Source organism: Hermetia illucens, chromosome 2 (assembly GCF_905115235.1).
Source record: "Hermetia illucens chromosome 2, iHerIll2.2.curated.20191125, whole genome shotgun sequence".
Taxonomy (NCBI): domain Eukaryota; kingdom Metazoa; phylum Arthropoda; class Insecta; order Diptera; family Stratiomyidae; genus Hermetia; species Hermetia illucens.
The window spans coordinates 178,312,425-178,336,341 of NC_051850.1; the positions used below are offsets into that span (position 1 = coordinate 178,312,425).

At 41.4% G+C, this 23,917-nt stretch overlaps 1 protein-coding gene across 7 annotated transcripts in view; it reads left to right on the forward strand.

The window, feature by feature from the left end:
• The window catches only part of LOC119647592 (rho GTPase-activating protein gacF), a 590,569-nt gene that overhangs the window by 354,683 nt on the left and 211,969 nt on the right, over positions 1-23,917 (forward strand). For 6 of the 7 annotated variants that reach the window (XM_038048610.1, XM_038048613.1, XM_038048607.1 and 3 more), the window contains one exon: positions 3,816-3,846. The gene's annotated coding sequence lies outside the window, so the exon portion shown is untranslated. Of the gene's footprint in view, positions 1-3,815; positions 3,847-13,919; positions 13,938-23,917 lie in introns of those variants that run through there. The other variant, XM_038048608.1, reaches the window with a different exon arrangement.

Below are 23,917 nucleotides of genomic sequence, written 5' to 3' on the forward strand. Positions count from 1 at the left end.
ACCATAAAACAAAAATTGTTACAATCAGTTCAGTTATAACATTTCTCATTGTCATTCTATCAATTTTCATATGTATCATGTATTTCAAAAACAAAGCTTTCAAATTAAAAATAATCAATAAACTCCAAGGAAATCCAAATCTTAATGGGGGAGGAGTTACGTTACCTGAAACGCCTGACCCAACAAAAATTAATTCTCACACTTGTATCAGCAACGTGACCAAAGAATCATGTTGCAAGATTCCAGACTGGCAGATGTTTAGTCTGCAAGTGTAAAATTTCCACAATTTAGAAAATGCATTTTATGCATTTTCAGCACATTTGGATTCTCTTGGATCTTGGTTTGAATTCAACTAGATTAAGTTAGTCTTAAGACCGCCACTGTTCAATTCGGTTCGAAGAACCATTACTAATAATAAAGTTATTAAAACAAAAGATATAGTTTTTTTTAAGATAAGCTAAAGCTTATTATATAATTTGCACTCCCTTTCTCTGAGAGGCATTCCCAGGTTCGCAAAAACGAGTTAAATGGCCTAATACAAAAAAAATATAAATGTTTAGAGCTGTGGGCTTTCCTCATTTATCCAACCTAATCCAATCATACTTTCTGCGACTCGAAAAGAGCTTTAAAGGTTTGATCAATACCGTTTCCCTACATTTCAATGGCTTCCGAATATTGATTGTCATCATGAACTGTCAATGAATGACTTTTTCCCTCCCTGTCTTAGAGGGGTGATACTATGAGTGTAGCAATTAAAAGTGATTATACAACGGATTAAAAAAAAAACATTCATTAGCTTCCTCTTTCCCTTACTTAGGATAAAACCGATATCAAACGTCCAAGTTCTAATGAGGCTTTTTATTTGACCCAACCATATTTTGAGACTAAAACAGATGAGGATAGGTTTTAAACCGCGTACGACCCTCTGTGGAGATCTGAATGACAATATCATCAGCAACACGACCCAAACAAAAACCAGATGGGTTCAGTATTTTCAAAACCATTTAAACCCAACGATGGCATATTTCCACCGAACAGTTTGAGTCGAGTGAGTAGCGAGTGAAGTGGGATTCAAGGCCAATGAATCCAAAATGAAATACGTGGCCTAAACCCGAAAGGCGGCTGCTAGTATGCAGTACATTGCAATGGGCGAGCATAACTTCGAACAGGTGGACCAATTCGTCTACCTAGGAGCCCTACTCTCGTAGGGCGGAAACAATAAACGCGAAATCCAAAGGCGAACTACTACTGCTCATACAGCATTTTATGCCGTCCCCCCCATAATAATGGAATGGAATGGAGCTGCAGATAAATTCTAAGATTTTCTAACTAGAGGACGCGGTCTTTGGATCGAGATTATTGGAGACGAAGCATTCGAGAGACCAAGGCTCGATTTAGGTTGTAGTTTCGCAACCATCCCGCCCACATGTTCAGAGCAGACCTGGTACTGATTTTCAGCCTTTTTTATCTAGACTTACATATATACCATGCGCATCGTAAAAAAATGGCACCCACGTAATTGCTTAAATAATAATATCTCATATTATATTTGTGGTACAATCCTGGTCCCTGTTGATGTTATTGAAGTGCTTTTTATCTCTATGGCCAAGCAATTTTTGACAGTACCTCGGTCCTGATGAAGCAAAGTTCATGTTTATCCAACCTATCTCCCCTATGTTGACTTTTCCGCAGGAGTGCGCAATATGAAAAGTGCGATTTATTTGCTCGGATATATATCCGTTTATAATGAGACATGGACTTACCGCTTTTAATGCCTGCTGTTGATGCGCCTTGTTTGGATTATTTATAGCCCTGTAGTAAAAGGAGTTGATGACCAATCTGTTCCATTGGATACCTCCTGGAATCCCCTACCTCTCAGTCTCTCTAACCGGTGTCCGGTATAGGCCTGCCTTAATAGGAAACTCCAGACACCCTGGTTTTGCTCCGAAGTCGACCAATTCAATATCTCTAAAAGCTGTCTGGCGTCCTGAGCTACGCCATCGCTTAATCTCAGGCAGGGTCTTCCTCGTCTTTTTTTTCTACCACAGATATTGTCCTTATAGACTTTCCGGACTGGATCATCCTGATCCACACCGATTAGGTGACCCACCCACCGCAACTTGTAGAGCCGGATTTTATCCACAACCAGGCAGTTATGGTATCACTCATAGATTTCGTCATGTAGGGGACCAAGAGAGAGCGATCAAGAGTTCGCAGTTTTTTTGCTAAGAACTCAAGTCTCCGAGGAATACATAGACCTCCCCCATTCCAATTCGATCTAATGCCAAAACAACAAAATAGACGTACTGGCAGAAAACTGAACGTTCAAGTAGTTTTCAAACTGTACACACTCTCAGGTTTTTTACGGATGTAACTCAGACTTACTCAGATCGGCAACTTCACAACCGAGTTTTGCTTATAGCTTATTTGAGCACCTGATGATCGTTGAGTTAATGACGAAGCTGAAGAGAGAATTCGAGTGCTAATTAGAAATGATTTGTCTAATCAAAATCACTAGCTGTCACTACGTCACTACGAGCTGTCAAGAAAACTTCATATTTGCAACTTCCGTCCTCTTTTCAAATCCTCGGTTTTTTCTCCCAAGATTAGGTGATCAATCGGACATCCGGACCTACAAGAAAGAAAATCAGTTGCCCTTTCCGTCGCATTATCGATAATCCACATTCATCAGGTCTTCGCGGTGCTAAGCAAAGCCCACTGCAAATATTGCCGCGCGTTGCAGCAGCAGCTTCAGATGTCTTTTGCTGCTTGCCATGCACATCGCAACCTTTCAAAGTTACCACCACCGAGATTTCTTCATTGCCTGCAATGATCCGTTCGGTAAAATGTATTTAATTGCATCCTGATGATTTAATTATATGGTCACTAAATAGGAGTTAGGGTTTCCCAAGAATTTATGTTAAGGGACTTTTGACAATATCTGCTCGATTGTTGTTGGTTCTGTTTCGCTCTGTGAGTTCATGTTTTCTTTTTTTGAAAGTCGGTTATTTTTTTAAAGCGCCTCTGATTTGTCTAGATATGTCTCTGTTTGGAATGAGAACTTGCTTTATCGTTTTTAATTCCTGTTGCAGAGGCACCTTATCTGCAATATTTATTACACTGTACATGAGGGGTTTGAAGATCGTTTTTGTGATTGATGGTAATGTGATGTTGCTTGTAGATATCGTTTAGTATGCATTGGCTTCCGGTATTCATTACGGCCTAATGTATTGTCTATTTTCTTTTTGAAAACCAACATTTCAATAAAGAGTAGCTTTCCATTTTGCTCTTTCTCCAGGGCAAAGCTGATGTTTGGACACGAAGTTTCTTAAGTTTATGTGGGCAGATGAAGAAAATGCCCTCGAAATATCTGAAAAACTTCCCTCAAAATATGTATCTATTCAACGCACTCCTTCCTTAGATGTCTTTTCTACCTAGAATTTTCTAAAATAGGAGGGCCCTATTGGAATAATGATCTTATTAAGCACATGAGGAGAGAATTTGACCGATATTCAAATTCTAACTGGGGTCATTTTATTAGCACGTATATACAGGACATAATCAGAAGCTAGTGGGAAACTTGATCGAATTCTGCGCAAATTAGCACAATTTAAACTTTCTAGCTTGAAAACGCAATTAATGACGCATCTAAATAGATACCTTGAATGAACATTTCTAACAAACTTATATTAGCAATTCAAAACAATTTTATAACCATACAATCTAAAATTTTATATAATGTTAATATCTAATTTAAAAGGTTAAATGTTGTTGGCATTTATTCAAGTTTAATTTATTTTTCTTTTATTTTTCAGATAATAATGAACCAGAAATAATTTTATATAGGTGAGTGCTGTTTTTTAAGTAGTTTATAAAAGATGTGCATCTTTTACCCTCAAATTATTTTTCATCTCAGAATTGGTAATCAATTTTACCAATTGTATCTTTAGAATCATTTTCAAAACGATTTCAAATGTGAATGCATAACTTTTCTCTAGGCCATTGAGGCTACCGTTCGGTAGCTGCAAACACTCCCATAGATACCATGGAAATTCTCAGCTATCACACTCTATCAGCTTCGCAACGCATCTAATAAATTTCCTCAGATATTTGAACTATCTGAGCATTTTCTCAAGGAAGCAAAATACCGATGGCCTGCAGTCACCAGCCCCACGGTAGGAGAACGATCGTAACAACATAACAATGCGCACGGTCTTTTCCACGTATGGACGAACGAACGGACATTCAATGACGGAATGAGAAAATTCACTTGTACTTTTGTTGCACCCATCAAAATGCATTTTATGTAATAGGATAAGATATTCGCATGCGAGTGACCACGATAATTGCAATAGTGCGGGGAATTGAACACGTTACTTCTTTGCGGGAATTGTATTTACTTTAAAGCCTCAATTACTTGATCCGACCATTGTCCGAGCAGTCATAACAATTATTGTCCATTCAATTGTTCACTCGTTCACGTAGTGTCTGAAACATGCAAGTGTGCTCACCCATCAGAGAGATGGAGCTGCATAATCTGGATTGAATTCAAAAGATAACAATTGCACATTTCAATGGCAGAGGGAAGTGAAGTCGATGAGCTACGAAGTTTTCAATTTACAAATCAAACCAGTGAAATGCGGTGAAAATAGACTGAAGAGAAAATGAAAACCCTCGCATGGCTTTCTTTCCCAGGTGCAATAAAGTATGCAGGTTATTCTAGGGAGACAAGTTGCATGCCCCAAAATACATTGTTGAGTCGAACCTAAGTAGGAAATTGGCGGAATCTTTTTTTTTTTGTTCCACCATCGCTTCACATCCTTTTCCGCAAACAAAGCTTGCATTCTTCGTCCAACACTAGACATCATCATCATCATTGGATTGCCGGTCACTTTGATTGTCCGCAAGCACGCAAGCCAAATTAAGAGGCTGGGAAAAGAAAAGTGAGAGGACTCACTTTTGGATTGATTGAATGCTATATGGTTTGCACAAGATAGCGTAAACCAATTTCAGGCCAGATCCTATGCTCTTCAATAGGAAATCTTAAGCTTGGCTAGATTTCGAGTGCAAGCCTGACGGTTGCAGTGTTCCAACTACAATTTGAGTGATTTTTCCCTGAGCCTTCTGCATTACGGTTGCTTTCGTGTCCAATCTCGATACTAATGACGACTTCAATGATTATTGCTAACCAATTAAGTTCTTTCAAATCGTTTTAAACCGATGTACCGCCATTGATTCTGAACTGACCGTAATCGCAATAATTGCAAATTAAATTTAAGGCTTTCCTTCGATTTTCGATCGATTGTATTGGGTTAGAAGCGATTTTTCTGATGGTGTAATTGGAGAAATTTTCGCGGATTATTGTAGAATTGATTATACAGGAAAATATAAGGAAGAAATTATGCGAATTAGAGATGTCTGATTTCATCCCAATGAAATTTTACCTCATGATATTGCCAGGGTCTAGATTACAAAGTGGAAATGTTGATATCAAATCGTAGGAAGTTGGATGCAACTAACAAAGGCAAAAAATTCAATTATGGACTCCCATGAGCCATTATCTTCGTGCAATGGACTTGCAAAATATTTCCTTGTTTTGTAATTTCCAAAAATATCTGTAAGTCTTTACATAAACACGCGAGTATCTTTCTAAATTGATACTTAAAAAATCAAAAATTGATTATGTTATTTCGATAGTTGATATATGGTAGAGGGATCATTATGAAATGGACACTAACCTTAATAAATTTTATCAATTCAAACATGATCATCTTCGTAAAATTTTAACTCCCAGAGCCCAGCTTGCTTCAAGGGATTATATACTTTGTTCACACTTATTTGTCCCTACCAATTGTATTAAGATTGCCGGTTCCATGGAACAAGTATCTGAAAAGAGAGATATCAAATTTATTTCACACTTTTCTCATTGGCCAAATTCATGCCCAAGGCGAAACCCCAAATGACCAGTTAGGTAAGAGTAACTCAGATACAGGCCAAGTACTAGATGTTTAAATAGGAAAAATATAATGACCAGCAGGGTAGCAGTTAGGATGTAGCTATATACGCCGATACCGCCAAAGTCGCTTCCCATATAACCAACACTAACTTTTTTTTTATGAATGAAGGTGGAAATCTTAGAAAGACGCTGCTGCGCCAGGTTGCAGCAGTGTGTGGGATTCGCACCCACTAAAACCACCCCCACTCTTCCGTCCCTCCCCGCGGGACCACCATGAAGTATTACTTCGCGGGGGAGGCTCTGGTTCGCTATATCAGCTCGTCCATATCACGTCTCCGTCGCGCCGCCTTCCGAGCTCGATCCAACTCGAGGAGTTTTGTCTGCACCACGGCTACTGCCTCATTTACCGCCATCCAGTTTTCATCCGACTTCAGCATCTCTTCCGCCAGGTTCGAGGGCTCGATGTCCGCCCCTAAGGCCACTCCCGCGATGGGTAACCTGCGATTATACTTCGGCCCTCCCCCGTTAGGCATCATCCTTGCAAGGGATGAGCTGGCATTTGCTGCCTTCTCTCGCGCATAATCCAAGTGTCCCTTGAAACTCAGCTGGGCATCGATCATCACCCCCAGGTATTTGACAACCGATTTTGAGACGATCTCACGATTACCAACCTGGATGGTAACCGTGTTGTTCTTCCTACGGTTGGTAATGAGGACCGCCTCCGTCTTTTCTTCCGCTAGGTCCAGCTTGGCTATTCGTAACTATGACTTGATGGTGTGAATGGCTTCATTTGCATAAATCTCCACGTCCTCGGGATGCTTTGCAATTGCAACTACCGCCAGGTCGTCCGCAAAACCAATCAGCGTTGTCTCCTCCGGCACGCGAAGGCCAAGCACTCCGTCGTACATTATGTTCCACAGCAGCGGTCCCAATACAGAACCTTGAGGCACACCTGCTGTCACAATGTACTCCTTCGGCCCGTCGTCCGTCTCGTACCAGAGAAGTCTGTCCGAAAAGTAACTCTCGATGAACCGAGCTAAATAGCTAGGAACGCCCAGTTTGGCCAAAGCGCCCTTAATCCAGCCCCAGTTGGCTGAGTTACAAGCATTTTTGACGTCCAGCGTCACCAGTGCACAGCATTTGCCCATGGCCATTGCATTTCGAGCCAATTCTACGACCTTTGCTACTGCATCGACCGTAGAACGGGCTCGCGGAAACCCATATTGCCGCTCCGAAAGACCATCCGCAAGCTCGATGAACGGGAGCAGCCTACACTAACTAAAACTATTTGTAGGTCAATGTCAAATCGACCCTTTAAAACCCAGTTTATTTTAGAGGAATTTATCTCTTAACTATCCAACGTCTAATGTACTGATCCAACGAGATGAAAATTCATTTACAGAGATCCCAACAGATATGGTCAGTTTTTCCCAAAAATTTTGTTATCTCCTGTTCAGTTCTTTTCTGAAGTATTTGGCGTCCACATTGTCCCTTTGTTGTTACTGTTTTTCTCCACTCCATTGTCAATGAAACTGCCCTTCAGTGTCATTATCAAAATATCTAATGCAACACTGGCAAGACACACCCAAGCCGAACATAAAGATCCATGACGATTGGGAATCATAACCTAAACAGAGTGATGGAAAAACTTGCCCTCTACTCCCTCAACCATCGCGATATTAGTAGTGGAAGAAACTAACACTAAGGGACTGATTTCCGAAGTGCATCCTTTATTCAAATAAGGAAAATCGTAACCAAAAAAGAAACATCTTTTTCTTTCTTGTCCCCTAAATCATATTACCAGACCTCAGTTCCACAAGAAAGGTCTTTCACCAGAATTTACTTTCAGATCCCTAAACTTAAGTTGATATCGTCATCATCACCATCACAACAATCAGTATCCGGTCTAGCCTGCCCTTCGTAAGGAACTCCAGACACCCCGGTTTTGCACCGAGGTCCACCAATGATATGAGTATCTGGATTTAAGGAAATTGGCTCTGTCTTCTAATATGACTGCAAAGGATTATTAGGGGCCGTCAATAATTCGATGGCGGTGTCAGGAACACTTCAAACGAAAACACTGCAACCACCGCAAATCTAAGGCGTATTAAAAAAAATATTACTTGAGCCCTTCAATTTGGTATACCCCTGGTATACCCCCATAGAGGAAAAAGTTGTACCCCCTCAACATGTATTGGAAGCCTCTCTTCAACCCAATTCAAAATCATGCCATTCACTTCGTACATGGAATCTCAAAATTTCTTTATTATATTTCCACCAAAATTTATACCAGTCCAATCAAGCTGTTGGGGATGCCATTTCTACGTACTCGAGGGGGACGACTGGACCCAAGTCTACAAGGAGCTGATCTGAAGTGACTCTTGCCACGAAGCCTCACTAGAAGTTATCCGATACCATGTAAACCAGAATTGCCCTTTGAGAACATATGCTCCAGGAGAAGTCCAGGAGAATGTGTTCCCTTGTTAGAGTTCCATGATGATTGTGCCCATATCCCGGACTCAAGCGAGGAATTGGGCTGTACAACTCGGACGCCGTACCCCTTAATTGCGGCAGGGGTGTTAGATAGGCCTTTCACCTACTGGTTTGGAGATCCTACTTGCATTCACTATAAACTAGTGTCGTCGTGCTAGTCACGCCGGACCTCCGCTTGTGGTCTCCAGATCAATCCGTACCCGAAGAAGACCACTCACGTTAATAGGGTCATCCCGCGTGTCGGATCCGAGGTATCTAGATATTCGAAGTCGTTCGTAAATTGCAGTGTTAAACAGGTAAAGTATCGTATGTCAAGTTCATGTTGATCGCCGTAATGAAGTAAGAATTTACTGGTCCGAACGACGGTCGAATGACTTCGCTAAAAGAGCGAAAATTGAAGCCAAGGCTTTACATGTGCGTTTTAAGAAACCGAAGGTTTATTGACTGGATATAGCAGATTAAAGATCAGTGAAGATGTTCTGGTTAGCAATCACATTCTAATTTTTAAATGATTTTTTCTCGAAAATGCATCCAGTTCTTCACCAAAATTCTCAAAACGACCTTCACACGGGATGATCCCTTCAAACTGCTCAGATCTTCATGCCAGCACATTGTTGTAGTAATTTTCGTAATATAAACCTCGACGGAACAGGCTATTCCAGTTTTGAGTTTCTGTTGAGAAGTCGATAAACTTTCCTTGGTTTCACCAGTACAAGAAACTTGAGAACACTAATGACTACCACGTTCAACTCCTTATTGAAATTTGACCATTACAATTCTACCCCCCCCCCCCCCCCCCTTTACCGCCATTATTAACTTTACAACATCCTGTTTTTGGTCAAGATCTACCTAAAAAAGAACTTCAAACATCGCACTTTTACTCCAGAATATACCAATTTGATATGATGATATGAATCAGTTGTTTGGCATTCACGATTATGCCTGTTCAGAATGTATCAACGAACATCTCAACTCTAAAACTTACCACAATGTCGTCCATCCTGTCGCTCTCTATGGTTCTGAGTGTTGACTGACTATAGAAGACAATGAACGGCGTCTTGCGGTAATGGAGATGATGTTGCGTTGGTCCAGTGGCGTGACACATTTTGACCGATAGCTTTGTCGGCGGCTACGATACGTTAAATGGAGATTTGAAAGCCTCGCGAGTGCATCCAGATCTGACTTTTCATAAAACCAAATGGCAAAACCGTAACCGCTTGTAACGGGGCAAAGGCTGAAGAAAAGGAAGAAGAAGAAGAAAATTTTGCTCCACCAGATTTTTCCTGGCTGAATAATCTCCCCCATCAGGACTTCACCGCAGCCTATTGAGGCAAGTCTTACCCACCATTAAACGGTCCCGATATCGCATAAAGGTTTCCGTCTTTTGCAGAGTTTTGGATGATCACATATCCATCGTCCTGTGGTAGGCCAAAAATTCTTCGAAAATTCTACTTCCGAATACGCCAGAGTCCCCAATTTTGCTGGCTAAAAACTCAAATCTCCGGGGAGCATGCAAAAATGCAACGTCATTTTCTGCACCGCTTCTAGGGGAAAAGTTTTTCTGCAATTTTTGTTCTGTTAGCTGCTGTCAACCGTGCGCATATTTATGTAAATTTTGCCTCCACTTCGCACAGTGTTATTCAATTCTGATTTTCTGCTATTGCTGTACTTGAAAGAAGGTTTTCATCAAGGAGAAGGTTCAATATTCCTTTAATTCAACATTTCTGGGTCACCATGCCGGATCAGTAAAATTGGAGAGGAACTTACTCCCACTGTTTATGCTCCACGGGTCCCTTTGCTTTGAGCTGGTGCTAATTTTTGAAAAAAGAAACACCTTTCGTTTCTTTCACAGTAACAGGATGGCGGGCTCAGAACTGCTTCATCTGCAAACAGGACTTAACCTCTCTTTCGCTCGACTAAACTGAACTTATTACGCGGTTTATCGTTCAAAATAATTGGCATTCATGTCTCTGGAATTATACAAATGAGCAAGTAACGCCTGGTAACCTTTTACGTCAGGCTACTTTCAAGATAGAGCCAAGACTATTGTCCTGAATAAAACTGCAAGTCGTCTCTTTTTCAAATATTCGTTTCGCTGCTTGCTGCAATCACTAGTTACCTTGTCACTTTAAAATCAACAGGATTTCGAATTGTATCAAATCAAAAATTATCAAAGTAAATTACTTAAACTTTTTATACTGCTGAATGCCCCCAATAATTCTAGGACAAAACTACCTCCAAGTTTTTGAGATCAGACTTAAAAACGCCTGCAACCAAGCTTCGAAACCAAAGCGATTTGACATGAAACATAAATAAATTCATAACCATTTTTACTCCGCCGTCGTCGAAGCTCCATAGTCGATTTGAAACCTTAGGTTCCAGGACGTCTCTCCTCTAACCACGTCGATCCATCGGTTGCCTCCTCCAATTTCGAAATCCGAGGAGTTATGCCCTGTCTTCATCAACAATATCTCCCCGGTCCTTGGAGGTTTTCCTACCGGCCTTTGTCCTTCTGCTCTGTTTTCGAACGCCCTTTTAGGTATATATTGCACGTAGTCAGCCCATTGTAACTTCCGAAATTTAATTAATTATGAGACTTCAGGGTTGTCAAATATTTGGTACAACTCGTTGCTGTATTTGAATCTCCATTGGTCGTCCTTTCGTTTAACTCCTATTGTTCTCCTCAGGACCCTCTCCTCGAAGGCATAAATTAGTCTTTCTGAACTTTGTGTTAGAGTCTATGTTTCAAATCCGGAGCATAGCACAGGTCTTATTATCGTTTTTACCACTTTTACTGCAGTTCGGAACAAAGGATTAACTCTTTACCAGGCTGAAAGCCTTCCTGAAAAAAATCCCCATCTGTGCCAAATCTGCTCTGAAGAGTGAAGTCGCAAAGGCTCGCACAGTCGAATGCGTAAATTTGAACGATAAACGAAAATCTTTGTAAAAAAAAATCGGCACTTCTCGAGCGGCATTTTGATTGTTTCTTAAAAATATGATGAAAGCCCTGGTATAGCTCTTAATGGGACACTGTCCCTTACAATACCAAATGGGAAGAGGCCGCGCAGCTTTCTCAGACCACAAACGAACGATAGGTATCTGAAGAATCTTTGCACTATCTGCATCTAGAAGACGTTCTCAAATTCACAAAATCTTGCAAACAGAACAGTAAGGAGGCCATTGAATGTTCGATTTTAGGGGAGGGGGACAATAAACCCTATTGAGACCCTAAGTCCTTTCAGCTGATCCTTAAATGACCAAACAGGAATCTAAATCAAGGAACTTTCACGTATACCAAAGAATGGCATTGAACTTTCACTCAAATCCTAGTGGTTCAATTAACTCCACGCTTGCCACTAAAGAGACAAAACCGCAAGTCATGTTTTTCTTTTTCAAAAAGTTGTTTGCTCAGCCCAAAAGGAGGGTTTTGTGGATCACAAGAAGTGGAATTAATTTGTGTTTGTGGTGGCGTCCGTCTTCCAGATACGTTGAATTGGTCTAGGAATTTTCTCACATTATCTAGGTGAGTGTCATATTCGACATTCCTGGACGTTATTGGATACATAACTCGTCCTGTGAGTGCTCTTCAACCGCTTTAACCAGAAGTTTTGAAACTTATCAACTCCAGGCGCCTTGCAATTATTTGCCTGTTCAAGGGCTGCTTATATGTCGACTTCAATTACGTCTGGCATGGCCACTTCGGGGAGGGCCTCACCTGAACGCATAGAGTGTGGAAGCCACGTTTATTCCAAATTGCAACGTCTGGGTTGGCGCCAAACACTTCGAGGTTACTTTCCCGACCTGAGTTTCTGAGATTTTTTGTAAAACCAAACCAAAGAGGTTCTGGAAGAACAAAGTGTTGTCTCTTCTTCGCTTAAAACTCTCTTGATACCTAAGGACGCGATTGGAGCGTACCGTCAGTTTCTGCATCAGCACCTCGAGGATTTCTTCGATTGGCATATCATTGGAGAGATGATAGTTTCCAATTTCAAGAAGTACTTGGCTGACACGGAGAATCGTCTCTCTTTTGTTGAGTCGAAATACCCAGAATGCTAAAGTCCTCCTGCGGCAGTAATGATGTTGATAGTTGCTGAAGTAAACTTCAGTTTTGGGGTCTTTGACCTAGCGTCTGGGAAAATCTCAGCATATTCTGTGAAAACGACCTGGAACACAGTCAAAGGCTCACTATAAATTGGGTCGAAATCCCCAATTACTAAGCATTTCCTGACTACTAGGTTCGCGGAATGCTTTACAATGCCGCATGGAAACCTTGCGATGACAGAAAGGGCCCAAAATGACAAACATTTTAGACCACGTGAAAAGTTACAAGAATCACTCAGGAGAAACTATTATGCTCGGTAGATATGGAAAATTGGTTCTTGTAATTTCCCTAGACTTTCAAAATATTGTAATTAACAAAATTTGCAGACGATTTCGTCTCATGTACGGAACCTCCCATTTTATTCTCCTCCTCATCAAATAACACATCCCAGGGGCATTGTATACATGTTTCTTGACTTTCGTTCTTTAATGAAAACGTTCAGAAAAATGAATACCAAATCGAATTGTTACAACTTTGCATGTAAACCAAAATCTTGTCTGTAACTAATTGTGAAATTTACCGTCGCTCCAATCAATTATTTATCTTCGTTGTGTTGTTCAATTGATAAGATTCGATTTTAAAAATTTCTCCACCTCAGTCTAGACCAATATTGACTGTCTCGGGGCTTGATTGTAAATGGATTTTAATTGTTCAATTAATTGTTTAATTACCATTATCGACCTTTTTTGCGTAATTATTCCGTTCGTTCAATATTTGACTTCACGTGTCCGCACCTTATCTCAAGATACTTAGATACTTATACGAGCATGACTGGGAAATTTCAGTTGAAAGGTAAATTATTTTTAGCGGCGTTTATTGATCGCTAACTTGGTTGTATCGTGGGGAGTCCGTGGAGTCCGTGCCTGTAGAGCAACAATCTGCGCAGGGTCTGTATTTCAACCGCCCAAGTGGCTGCAAGTGCAGGGCCAAAAAATGTGTGGATTCGGCCTTGTGCAGGTTGATCCGAACAATTTGGACGAATAAAAATTATTGTATCTGATTGCAAATTGTAGCGATATTATGGGGTTTGATACTATACGTTGCCTCCGATCACTTAGATGATAACCTGGATAGGTACATATATGCATGTGCGAATTGAGACTACTTACAAATGACTGGAATAGTTCGTTAGCTGGCATGGCTGATACTCCAAAAAACTAAACTGAACTAATCTATCTGGTGATGTAGGTCTTGCAGTTGTGGGTGCATTGTGAATTATTCTCTAATCTTGTCAAGGAATTCTCTTCTAATTCAACCTCTTTATCGATTTCTCCCTCCGCCAGGTCTAAGACATACCTTAAGATCACAAAAGCGCAGCTCGAATACGGTCAGCTACTTGCGGAACTATGCATATCTATGTCTGCGGTCAGTAGGTTTTGATTTATGGTCAGTATTGAATTTATTGAAATGTCAAGTGGATTTAACAGCCCTAGCGGATGCAGTTTAACCTATTATCTACCAAGCCTGAGTGTCTACGACGATTATTTTGAAATAGGGCTAATATCAAATATAATTGTAGCCGACCTCGAATCGCAACGACCAGTGCAGCGCGCACAGGTGCACAAAATAATTGTTTGCATATCCACTTTGCTTGGATAAATCTGTGCATAGTATTTCAATTGCGGTTTAGCAGATATTTACTTATTTTGAAAACATCTGAAATAGTGTGTAAGCCGCCTTTGTGGTTGGCCAAAAGAGGTTTATCTTATCAATGGTGCATACTCTATGAATTTTGAGGAGTGTGGCACTCACTATGTGGATAATGTGAATAAATACTTAGTTTAGTTCGCCCACATTGGTCTGTAATGCGGTCGTTTGATTGCAATGTTTTAGATACAATTTGAAGCTTTTGTAAAGTGATTTCACTGCACAGAAGTTATGAAAGGTTTCTCATAGGTAAAACATGTCGGAGATATGCCTTGAAGATATGGAGTGGAAATGTGTTCACAGTTTAGTAACAGAAAATGACGATTTATTTCAAGCTAGCTGTCATGTGTGGATTGTTAATAATGCTATTGTTGCCTTTTTGGCTCAAGTATCTAATGGTGCTTAAAGTAAATTCCAATTTGGTTTCAAGTGTTGAAACAAGATAATATTATTCTGAGGGAAAATTAGGGCTGCGAAGAGGACGACATTTTTAAAATAAGACAAAACCTTGATAACCTCATACTGACGTTTGCAAGGAGGACAAGGTATTTTTGTAAAACAGGAATTTTTCTTTTAGTGACGAAATTAAACCCAAATGCAATAAGATGCCAACTTTCAAAAGAGCGGTTGAAGTACCCAAATATTATAGCTATTGCTTGAAAGTGAGCTTATAAATGCTCAGTAAGTTCAATGACACCTTCCGGGGCATCATACATAATTAGCAAACAGGATTTAATATTTTCGTAAAACCCATATATACATGAAGCCAATAAATCGCTTCTAATATGCATTAAAAACTAATCTTATTAACGTTGCAGCATCGTTTGTGCCGTTTGCCTATGTGAAATTTCAAGATACTTGCTTAAATTTTTGCTTGCGCTAATAGAGTTTCTCGCTTAAGTCTTTCGTTTTTTATTGAACACATTCACTTCTTACCAGTAAAACTGATATTTTCAAAGAATCTGGTTACAGTCTAGACCAAATTAGAAAAGGATTGCTTCTTTGACAAAACAGCAAACACTTCCATCGTTGAAGCACATTCATGTTACCACAACAGTAGAGTATATAAATTTGTTGTTGTAAATGTGTTGTCCATTTACTTTTGTCTTAAATAGAAAAGACGTTGTTGCACGTCGCTCCATCGCAGATCTGTTCTGGATGGAGTCGACAGGCTCTCAAATCACCATCCACTGTATCAGGCCATCATCGTTGACCCGGCTGGCATGTTTGTTTCCCATCGAGTTCATCTCTCTCACAATTTTTCTCCAATCAATATAATCTCATACCGATCACGAATGTCTTCAACTGAAGTTTGATCATGACGTATTACGCCACTAGTCCAACGCAACAACTTTCTCCCCATTACCGAGACGCACCATTGATTGTCTTTTATAGTCGGCCAACACTCAGAAACATAGAGGGCGACAGAGCGAACGACATTCTGGTAACGCCAGTTGTGAAACGCTACTCCATCCAAGTTGCAGTGATAACTGAAGCCATTTCAAAAGGCAGTGCATCTTCGACTAATAGCATTGGTCCAAGAATGATGCACCTTTAGCGGAAATTTGTTCTAATGGCAATTAATAAACCTGGAGACGTTGCAAAAATAGGAAAAAACTGTACGGATGTTCACAATCACACAGCCAAACCGAAAAAGGCGTTAAATTATTGTACGGGATTTTCTTATTTTGGGAATACGACTACTCGGGCCGGCGATCTGGATAAGAAGGAAGGAAGTGAGCACGCCGGCCTCATGCTAGGCAGTCCGCCATGTCGGCGGTAGTTCAGTGCGTCGGCGGAGGCGAATTCTATATAGCGTTCGGGATTCGCTTCTCCGACATGCCCCCACATCACCCCGCCCCCATCTGAAATTGCGCGAATTATGCGGAGTAAACCGACTACTTGATCCCGCCAATGGAGTCACTGTGCGAATCTGACGCGACCACGGACTCGGTGGTGTTGACCTCCGTTGTCGTATGCCATGCCAAAGTTGCTTAACCCTGCTTTGATGTCCAGGACAGGATCAGCGATGAGGCACAGATTTTCTCCGTACACAATTTCCGCGAGGCTGGCAGAACATCTCTCGGTAGGCTACGCGGAGGCCGAGGAGGATGTAAGGCAGTCTTTAACGTCCGGTGCCAACATTCTAGCATACCATTGGACTATCCCGTTTAAAGCCAGAGAGCCTTCCTAACTCCCAGAAAAGATTAGACTCTAATTGCATTCTCTGGTCCGTGATGATTACGGCTTTTACACTAAAACGCGGGATCCACTCTCGGCAGAGAGCTTCGGCACCTGATTGTGCTCTAATGTCAATCAGAGGTATTGCTTCAAGCCACCGTGTAAACCTGTCGATGATTATGAGGAAATACTTGCATCCTTGCCAGTCTCGCAAAAGACCAATGGTGTCGAGGTGGGTGGCAATACGCCTACTTCCTTTCTTACGTGCTTGTTGATTTTGCACTTTTGGTACGCAGTGCACTGTCTGGCCTAAAACTGTACAACCTTGTTCATGGACGGCTAGAAGAACTTTTTAATGACTAACCGGTTCATCGTCTTGATGCCTGGATGCGGAAGATCGTGCATTGCGTGGAATACTTCATTGCGAAAATCGGCCGGAACGAATAGCCTGGGTCCCTTATCTGAGGTCTCGCAGAGTAAATAGCAGTTTCAGCCGAAGATAGGAAACTCCTTGAACTTATATTTGGAGTTTGCCTTCAGGCTTTGAAGCTCTGTGTCGTCGTTTTACGCCCGCGGCGGGGATTGTCATCTCCGATTCGAGGCAAAGCGTCTGCAACAACATTATCGTTTCGAGACACGTGTTAAATATTAGAAGTAAACTGGCTGATATAACGCAAGTGTCGAAGTTGGCGAAGGGTCCTTTGTCGGGTTTTTGCCTAAGCGTGAAAGTAAGAGGCTTGTGGTCCATGAATACGGTGAACGGCCTGCCCTCAAGGGAGAAACGGAAGTATTTTATAGAGAGGTGCGCGGCGAGTAGCTGATGATCGTAGCCGCTGCAGTTACGTTGAGCTGGGTTGAGTTGCTTTGAAAAGGAGCTCAACGGTTGCTTGATTTGATGCAACCTTCTTCTTTACCCCACGCAGCTGCTTGATACCTAATTCACTTTCAAGGTTCAAAAATGACGGCAAAATATCTCGGTTCAAGCCAGCAGTCTCTGTGAGCAGCTTTGCATATGACTTGTTGAGTTGCATGGATTACATATTAACCACAGGTGCTCGCTATCCATGTTCTAATAAGAAAAATTGCAAACTCTTGGCCGGGTTCGAGTGGAAAATCCTACGAAGAATTTTTGGCCCCGTACAAGAGGATGGACATTTCCATAGCCTAAATAACGACGAAATCTATGAGCGATAACACAACTGTCTGGTTGTGAATAAAATTTCGCTCAATAGGTTGAGGCAGGCTCAATTGATTAAGGGGGAAAAAAGAAGACCTTGTTGACCCTGCCTGAGAGTGACCGATGCCGTAGGACAGGACGTCAGATAGCTTTTAGGGATATCGAATTGGACTTCAGCGCAAAACGGGGATGCTTGAGGTTCCTTATTAAAGCAAGTCGAGACCGGATACCGTTAGAGAATTTAAATTAATTTTTAATTTTTTAATTTTAGGGCCTCAAAGCATGCTGGCATCAAAGCTTTGCTGGCTTTTTTTTTCAAGTTTTTGTAAAAAACACAACATTAAAAATTCCTTCAGGCTGGGGGACTGGGGAAGAAGATATAGTCTATTCCGTGGATACTGCCAAAAGGTCCACCTACAAATAAAACAAATTAACCACTCGCTCATCTGTTGTATAATTTTGAATATTCTACATTTCCAATTCAGTATTGAGGGGATCGAAGACGGTCTTTGGATTCGTACCAGAGCAGAAGCAACTCATTAGACACTACCTGTGAACTGCTTCGGTCACGCTGCTCCAAGGGCAGAAGTGAGGGAGCGTCTGATGAGTTGTCTGTGCCCTGGCACAAAACCGTGAGCCGTCATCGTTCCCCTTCTAATCTTCCACAATCTGGTGTTATGCCAGAAAAGATGAGTCCTTGGGCCAGGAAAAATGTGGGAGTAAGTTGCTCTTCCTTTGGTCCGCTTCGGCATTAAGTGGATGGGCACTTCCCAATCCCTAAAGAAAAGCTTAAAAAGATGCTATTACGCCACATTGCGGCAATGTATGTACTTCGTACTCATTAAGACCATCCCCACTCACCCCACCCATATCCCGCCATGAAGTATTATTTCGTGGGAGGGGCCATGATCACGTGGAGGTCACGTATCTGACACGGTTTTTGGACTTGTTCCAGTTCTTGGAGTTTCTTTTTGATCATGGTTACTGCAATCAAATTCACCTCTAACATCAGCATTTTCCTAACGAGGTTGTGAGGTCCCATGTATACATACACTGGGGGCATTGTTCAACCTTCTTTTCTTCTTAATGAATAATGTGTTCCAGAACTTTAGCGGCGGATTCGAGAAAGCTGCAAGGCTCTTAAAGAACTGAGTCAGGAGGTAACTCAATTTTCTGTTAAGAAACAGCGAAGGCACTCAACTTATGTTTCAATACAGGGAACCAGTGTATAGGTCCAGCGATTCTTTTCGGAATTATCCCACTGTTGCGGCCATCTTCTATACAGTTCCTCCCTAGTGGCTCTTCGGAAGTCAGCAGTTGGATTCGCCCTTCGCCCCAGACAATGACGATAATGGACTTCTTTCGCTAGAACACGACACGATGGTATCCTATATACACTGCACGCCATCTGCGCGATTGGCTGGTATGCTGGATTTACCATTTTTCAGTTCACAGCATTATCCAATGCTATCGCTAGACGGGAGCCGCATATAGCAGTTTGAACTTTACGCAGACAAATAGCCGGCGACTCCATTATAAGGCATCAACCTAGCAACCTACCTCTAGCGCATAGTCCAAGTGCCCCTGGAACTCAGCCTGACTTTAATCATTATCCCCCGTAATCACTAACGCGGATGTAGTATTGGCTTTTCGGCGATTGGTAATAAGGACCACGGCTTCTTTTCGTCCGTCATATTCTGTTCCACCATTTGTAACCGTATATCACCACGTCCTCAGAGTGTTTCGTAACTAAAAACAGCTGCAAAACCGTCTTCGATACCAATCAACGTCGCTTTCTCTGGTACGCGAAGACGAAGTACACAGTCATGTACGATGACACTGCAGACCAGAGGCCCCAATATGGAACCTTGAGGAACACCCGCAATCACAAGGTAAATTTTCGGGCAGTGGTCCTTCTTGTATCAGAGAAGCTTCCCCGGGGGTAGCTCTCATTTACCCAAATGAAGTAGCCAGGGACACCCAATTTAGCCAAAGTTTCCTTAATCCCAGCTACCAAAAAATGGGTTTACAGGCGTTTGTAATTCGAAGGAGACTAATGGTGGAATTTGTAGCTAATGATTGCTTGATTTTCTTTTATAATAAGATAAAATAAAAACGGCATTGGACTTCTACCCTCGAAGATAATTTGAAGGAAATTGAAGTTACGAACTCATACCCATGAGATATGATCTCTACCAAAACATTCCCTCCCTCAACCAAACCCACTTCCTTAAAATCACTTTCATTTTTTCCCACATGAAAGCATCCGTCATTGTCCATTATTGATTCTATCTGCATCCACACGCGAAGGAGTAACGCATAAATTCACAAGCTCGTAAATCTTAATCGGTTTCAACCAAGAAATTCCTCTAAATAACTGCACCGCCATACAGGTACGCAATTAATTACAACTTTTATATTTATCTTCACACCTTTGCGGCACTATTGGTACCGTGCCAAATTGTCAATTCGCGTTGGATTTAGGAAATGAGCGTAATAGACAATCACAGGTCTTCGGGCAGGTCAAAGACTCGGAAAATTGCGTGGTTGGATGGGTAGTGGCAGTAAAACTTGATAGCCAAGATTTTAGGTTAATGGAGCTATTGAAAATTATCTTGCGGTTCGCATGGAAATATTTACTGGATAATTTGCAATTGCGTGCGAAGAATACAATCTGATTATGATGAAACTCCACGTGAAGATGAAGATGTTCATCTCATGATTGCTATCATTTCGGGCTATTTTGATTTTTCGGTTTCAGGTGGGACGTAGAAAGGGACCCTTCGTGCATGAAATTCACAAATACTGCCTTGTGATGCCACCATTAAGCAAGATCGGCAGATCTGGAATTATTGAGTATAGATTCGCGTGCAGAAATCTGAATCGCTCGGCAGACGGAATTTTTACTGTAATTGCTCCTTCAACCGAATCGAAAACTAACGTAATTTAGAGATTGAGTTTGAATAGTTTGAAGCTCTGCTTTCGATTTGTATCAAAGATTTCTTGGAGTTGGGGTGTACCGAAGGTAAGATGTGTAGCAGAAAATACGTTGCTCGGTTCCATCCAATCGTTTTAAGCATCCTCACATCCGAAAATTTCATTTGATTGGTTTCCCTTATTAAACTTGATGGTTATGGCTACCGTGAAAAAGAAGCCGTTTGTGTTAAAAAGGGTAACGTCCGGTCTTTTGTGTAGATTACACAAGCAAATTTTAGAGTGATATCTATCTCGTCAAAAAAGATTCAAAAAAGTATCTTTATACAATGGTCTTCGAGAAATATTATCTCGTGCTGCCAAATAGGCTACAATAGATATATTTTCAGGGGTTATTTTTTGATATTATTGTGTTCCTTTCTCCACAGAGTTGAGGAACAAGGAAATGACGTATTACCCTAGGTGTCAAATCTTGCACTGAATCTTTAGCACCTTCCTAGCTAAAGCCCTTGACAATTTGCCGCCATTATTGAACCATGATGACAACGACTTTTGAACTCCTTTGCTTTTGCTGACGAAAATTTAAGCCATGTGCGCCTTTGATTTTTTAACGTTGGGTGTTGAGCTCAAAACTCGGAATCAGTGGGGATCACTGGACCAAACAAAATGTGTAAGTTGCTCTCCATTTGGTCCGGTCCGAGATCAAGAGGGTGCGAGCTTAGGACTCCTCAGTCCTAAAAAAAGCCTGAACTTTTCTCTTGTATAAACTTCTACCAACTTCGGACCTCGTTTCTGAACTTCTAATAATCTTCTATTAGAAAACTGTTCTAGTTTCTCTGGGATGTTAGGGGACGGCATATGAAAGTCTCAAAATTACTTCAGCACCTAACTGAATTTCACTCTTTAAGGTAAGTTGGTCGAGGATATGAGCCACTTACTGTCCAGTTAGCAAGTCGGGCTTATGGGTGTTTTTGAGGGACCCGATCAAGGAGCTGGCCCATGTTCATGAAGAAAAAGGACGATCATATTGCAAGCGATAATATGCACTATTATATTATAGAAGCGGAAGAAGAATTTCGTAGAAGGGAGGAGTTAGACACCGTCCAAATTACTTCCGACAATCAATAAATTATAAGCGCCACGTGAAATCGGCGGTATGGAGGTGCCACTAGATTTGCTTAAACTCGGGAAACTGAGCAAAATGTTCCTGGCATCAATCTCGGGGTATTCAAACATCGATGGCTATGAGGAGGCACAGTCTGGTTCACCCAGGGTCTGCCTCCTCAATAGTGATACGGGAGACACCTTTTAATACCAAGCCTTCTGTCTCTCACTCTGTCCAAAAAGTGAAGTAGTAATGGTTTATGCTACCAAATGCGAAGGTCAATAGTACTACAAGGCAGCATTTTCATTATCCCTTTAGGAAGAAGCATTGTAGGCAGGTAACTAACTATTTAGATAAACTAGTATCAAGGGATGGTCAAATTTCTTCATATGGGGCCTGATCGATGGAAGCTATTGTTCCCACATTTCCTAAACCTTTCTATGGCAGCTGACACGTTATTTTCTATGAAAAGTGTTTTTCCTTATTTCATAGTATTGAGGATAATTCCCTAAGTATTTTTTTTTCGGTTGCCATAAAGTACGCTCAGCATTCGAAGTTGTTCTTTGCTTTGCTCAAATTTACAATTCTGGCTTAGAAAAACGAACAAAACACTCTTAAAGCTTTGAAACTTCGCGAATTTTATCAAAGCCTTCTAAAGCTGGTACCTTTTGACGGTTTGATAAACCGAATCCGTACTTGGCCTTTGGGGTGACTTTTCTTCGATGCATTATTATATAACTCATGCAAGCACTATGGGTAGCTAACCAGTTGTATACCATTGGAAATTCTAGACCCTGCCCCTGCACCGTGGTTTGAAAAGATCTTCAGGCAATCTTAATTTATTGATACCACAGCAGTCAAACAAATAATCCACATGGAGATAGCGTAATACTTTGGCGCTCTGCCGATTTTCCCTGTGCCCTGGAAGAAGCTCCCAGTGGGGCATCCGTCAAAGCTATCCAATATGCGAAAAATAGCAGGATATGAAGTTAAAGACCACCATGTCTGCTAAGGAAGTTCCAAGATCAACGTGAGAGGATCGAGACTACTAGAGTATTTAGCAGATCCACGATTTTTCAATGTGGTCAGGAGCAACGGTTGGTGAGTATCAAATCTCTGGTAACAGGTGCATTGATTTCGTCGTGGACATAGGGCAACTCCAATGACCCCATTTCGGAATCCACTGTATAAAACAGAACTGAGATCACGAGTCAAGTTCCCCGGGAGACGTATCAAATCCATTAGTGGAATTGAAAAAACAATTCAGATGATCACGAATAGCAAGAGCTTTCGAAGAGAATTGTCCACTCAATACGCCATAAACAGGGTAAAACACATTGGCGGAGCTCGGATTCGGCAAAACAAAAAAGAACGACAGAGTCTCAGGAAGAGTATAAGGTCGGCTAGACAATCATCGCGGTGACGTTTCTGCAGAGAGACTAACTCCTTTAAGGCAACCTCAAAGTTGAAGCGATCGTTGTCAAAGAACGTAGCCAACAGCTGGGTTATTTACGTTTACAGAACGAGAGAAAAAACAACAAACCATTTGTTTGAAGTGGACTCTGCAGGTAGCATCCAAAACCTTTGCTTGGGACCGACAGTTACATAAAGCAGTCACCCGAAAGATTGGACACTGGCATGCAAAGTATCACACGGGGGTGTTAAATAGCCATTTAATGCGTTCTATCGATATAGGTTCTTCTATTTTGACCTACGAAAGAGAACAATAGTAAAAAAAGGCACGAGTCTTTTTGAATACCAACGGGGCAGTCGCGGAAGTCTGGTCGTGCTCAGGGGTGTTCTCAGAAAACCCGATTGTGGAACTAGTCAAATCTCTCGGCAAAATAATGACCATATTCGAGTCGTCGGGTAGTCGGGTAGCATTATCAGCTCATATCATAGTCATATCAAGTCACATATCAAGTCAGTTGGTGTGGAGCTGCTACCAGTTGCTGTTAAATCTTGGTCGCCTGAATGAAACATTCCTGATGTGAGCACCAGGGCATTTGAAGAGCGCTAGTAATGGACAAACTGACAAGCCTCGCCAAGGGTTTGGATCCCTGAACAGATCGAAAATTATTTGAAAGTAAATATAGCTAAGAAACTGAAAATCATATGGTCAAGGCAATGCTACCATAGCGGCATGCGTGCTTCCGATCATCCGAGCCTTGCATTTGGGGATTTAGGGGCAGGGGGGGGGGGCAGGGAAGGTTTATATCCTTTCCTGATTTTAGGAGATGACCAATATCGTAATATTTTTCCAACAGACCTAAAATCCTTTTGTCCCAATATTTAAAAAGATCCTGGAACTTTTGCTCCGTA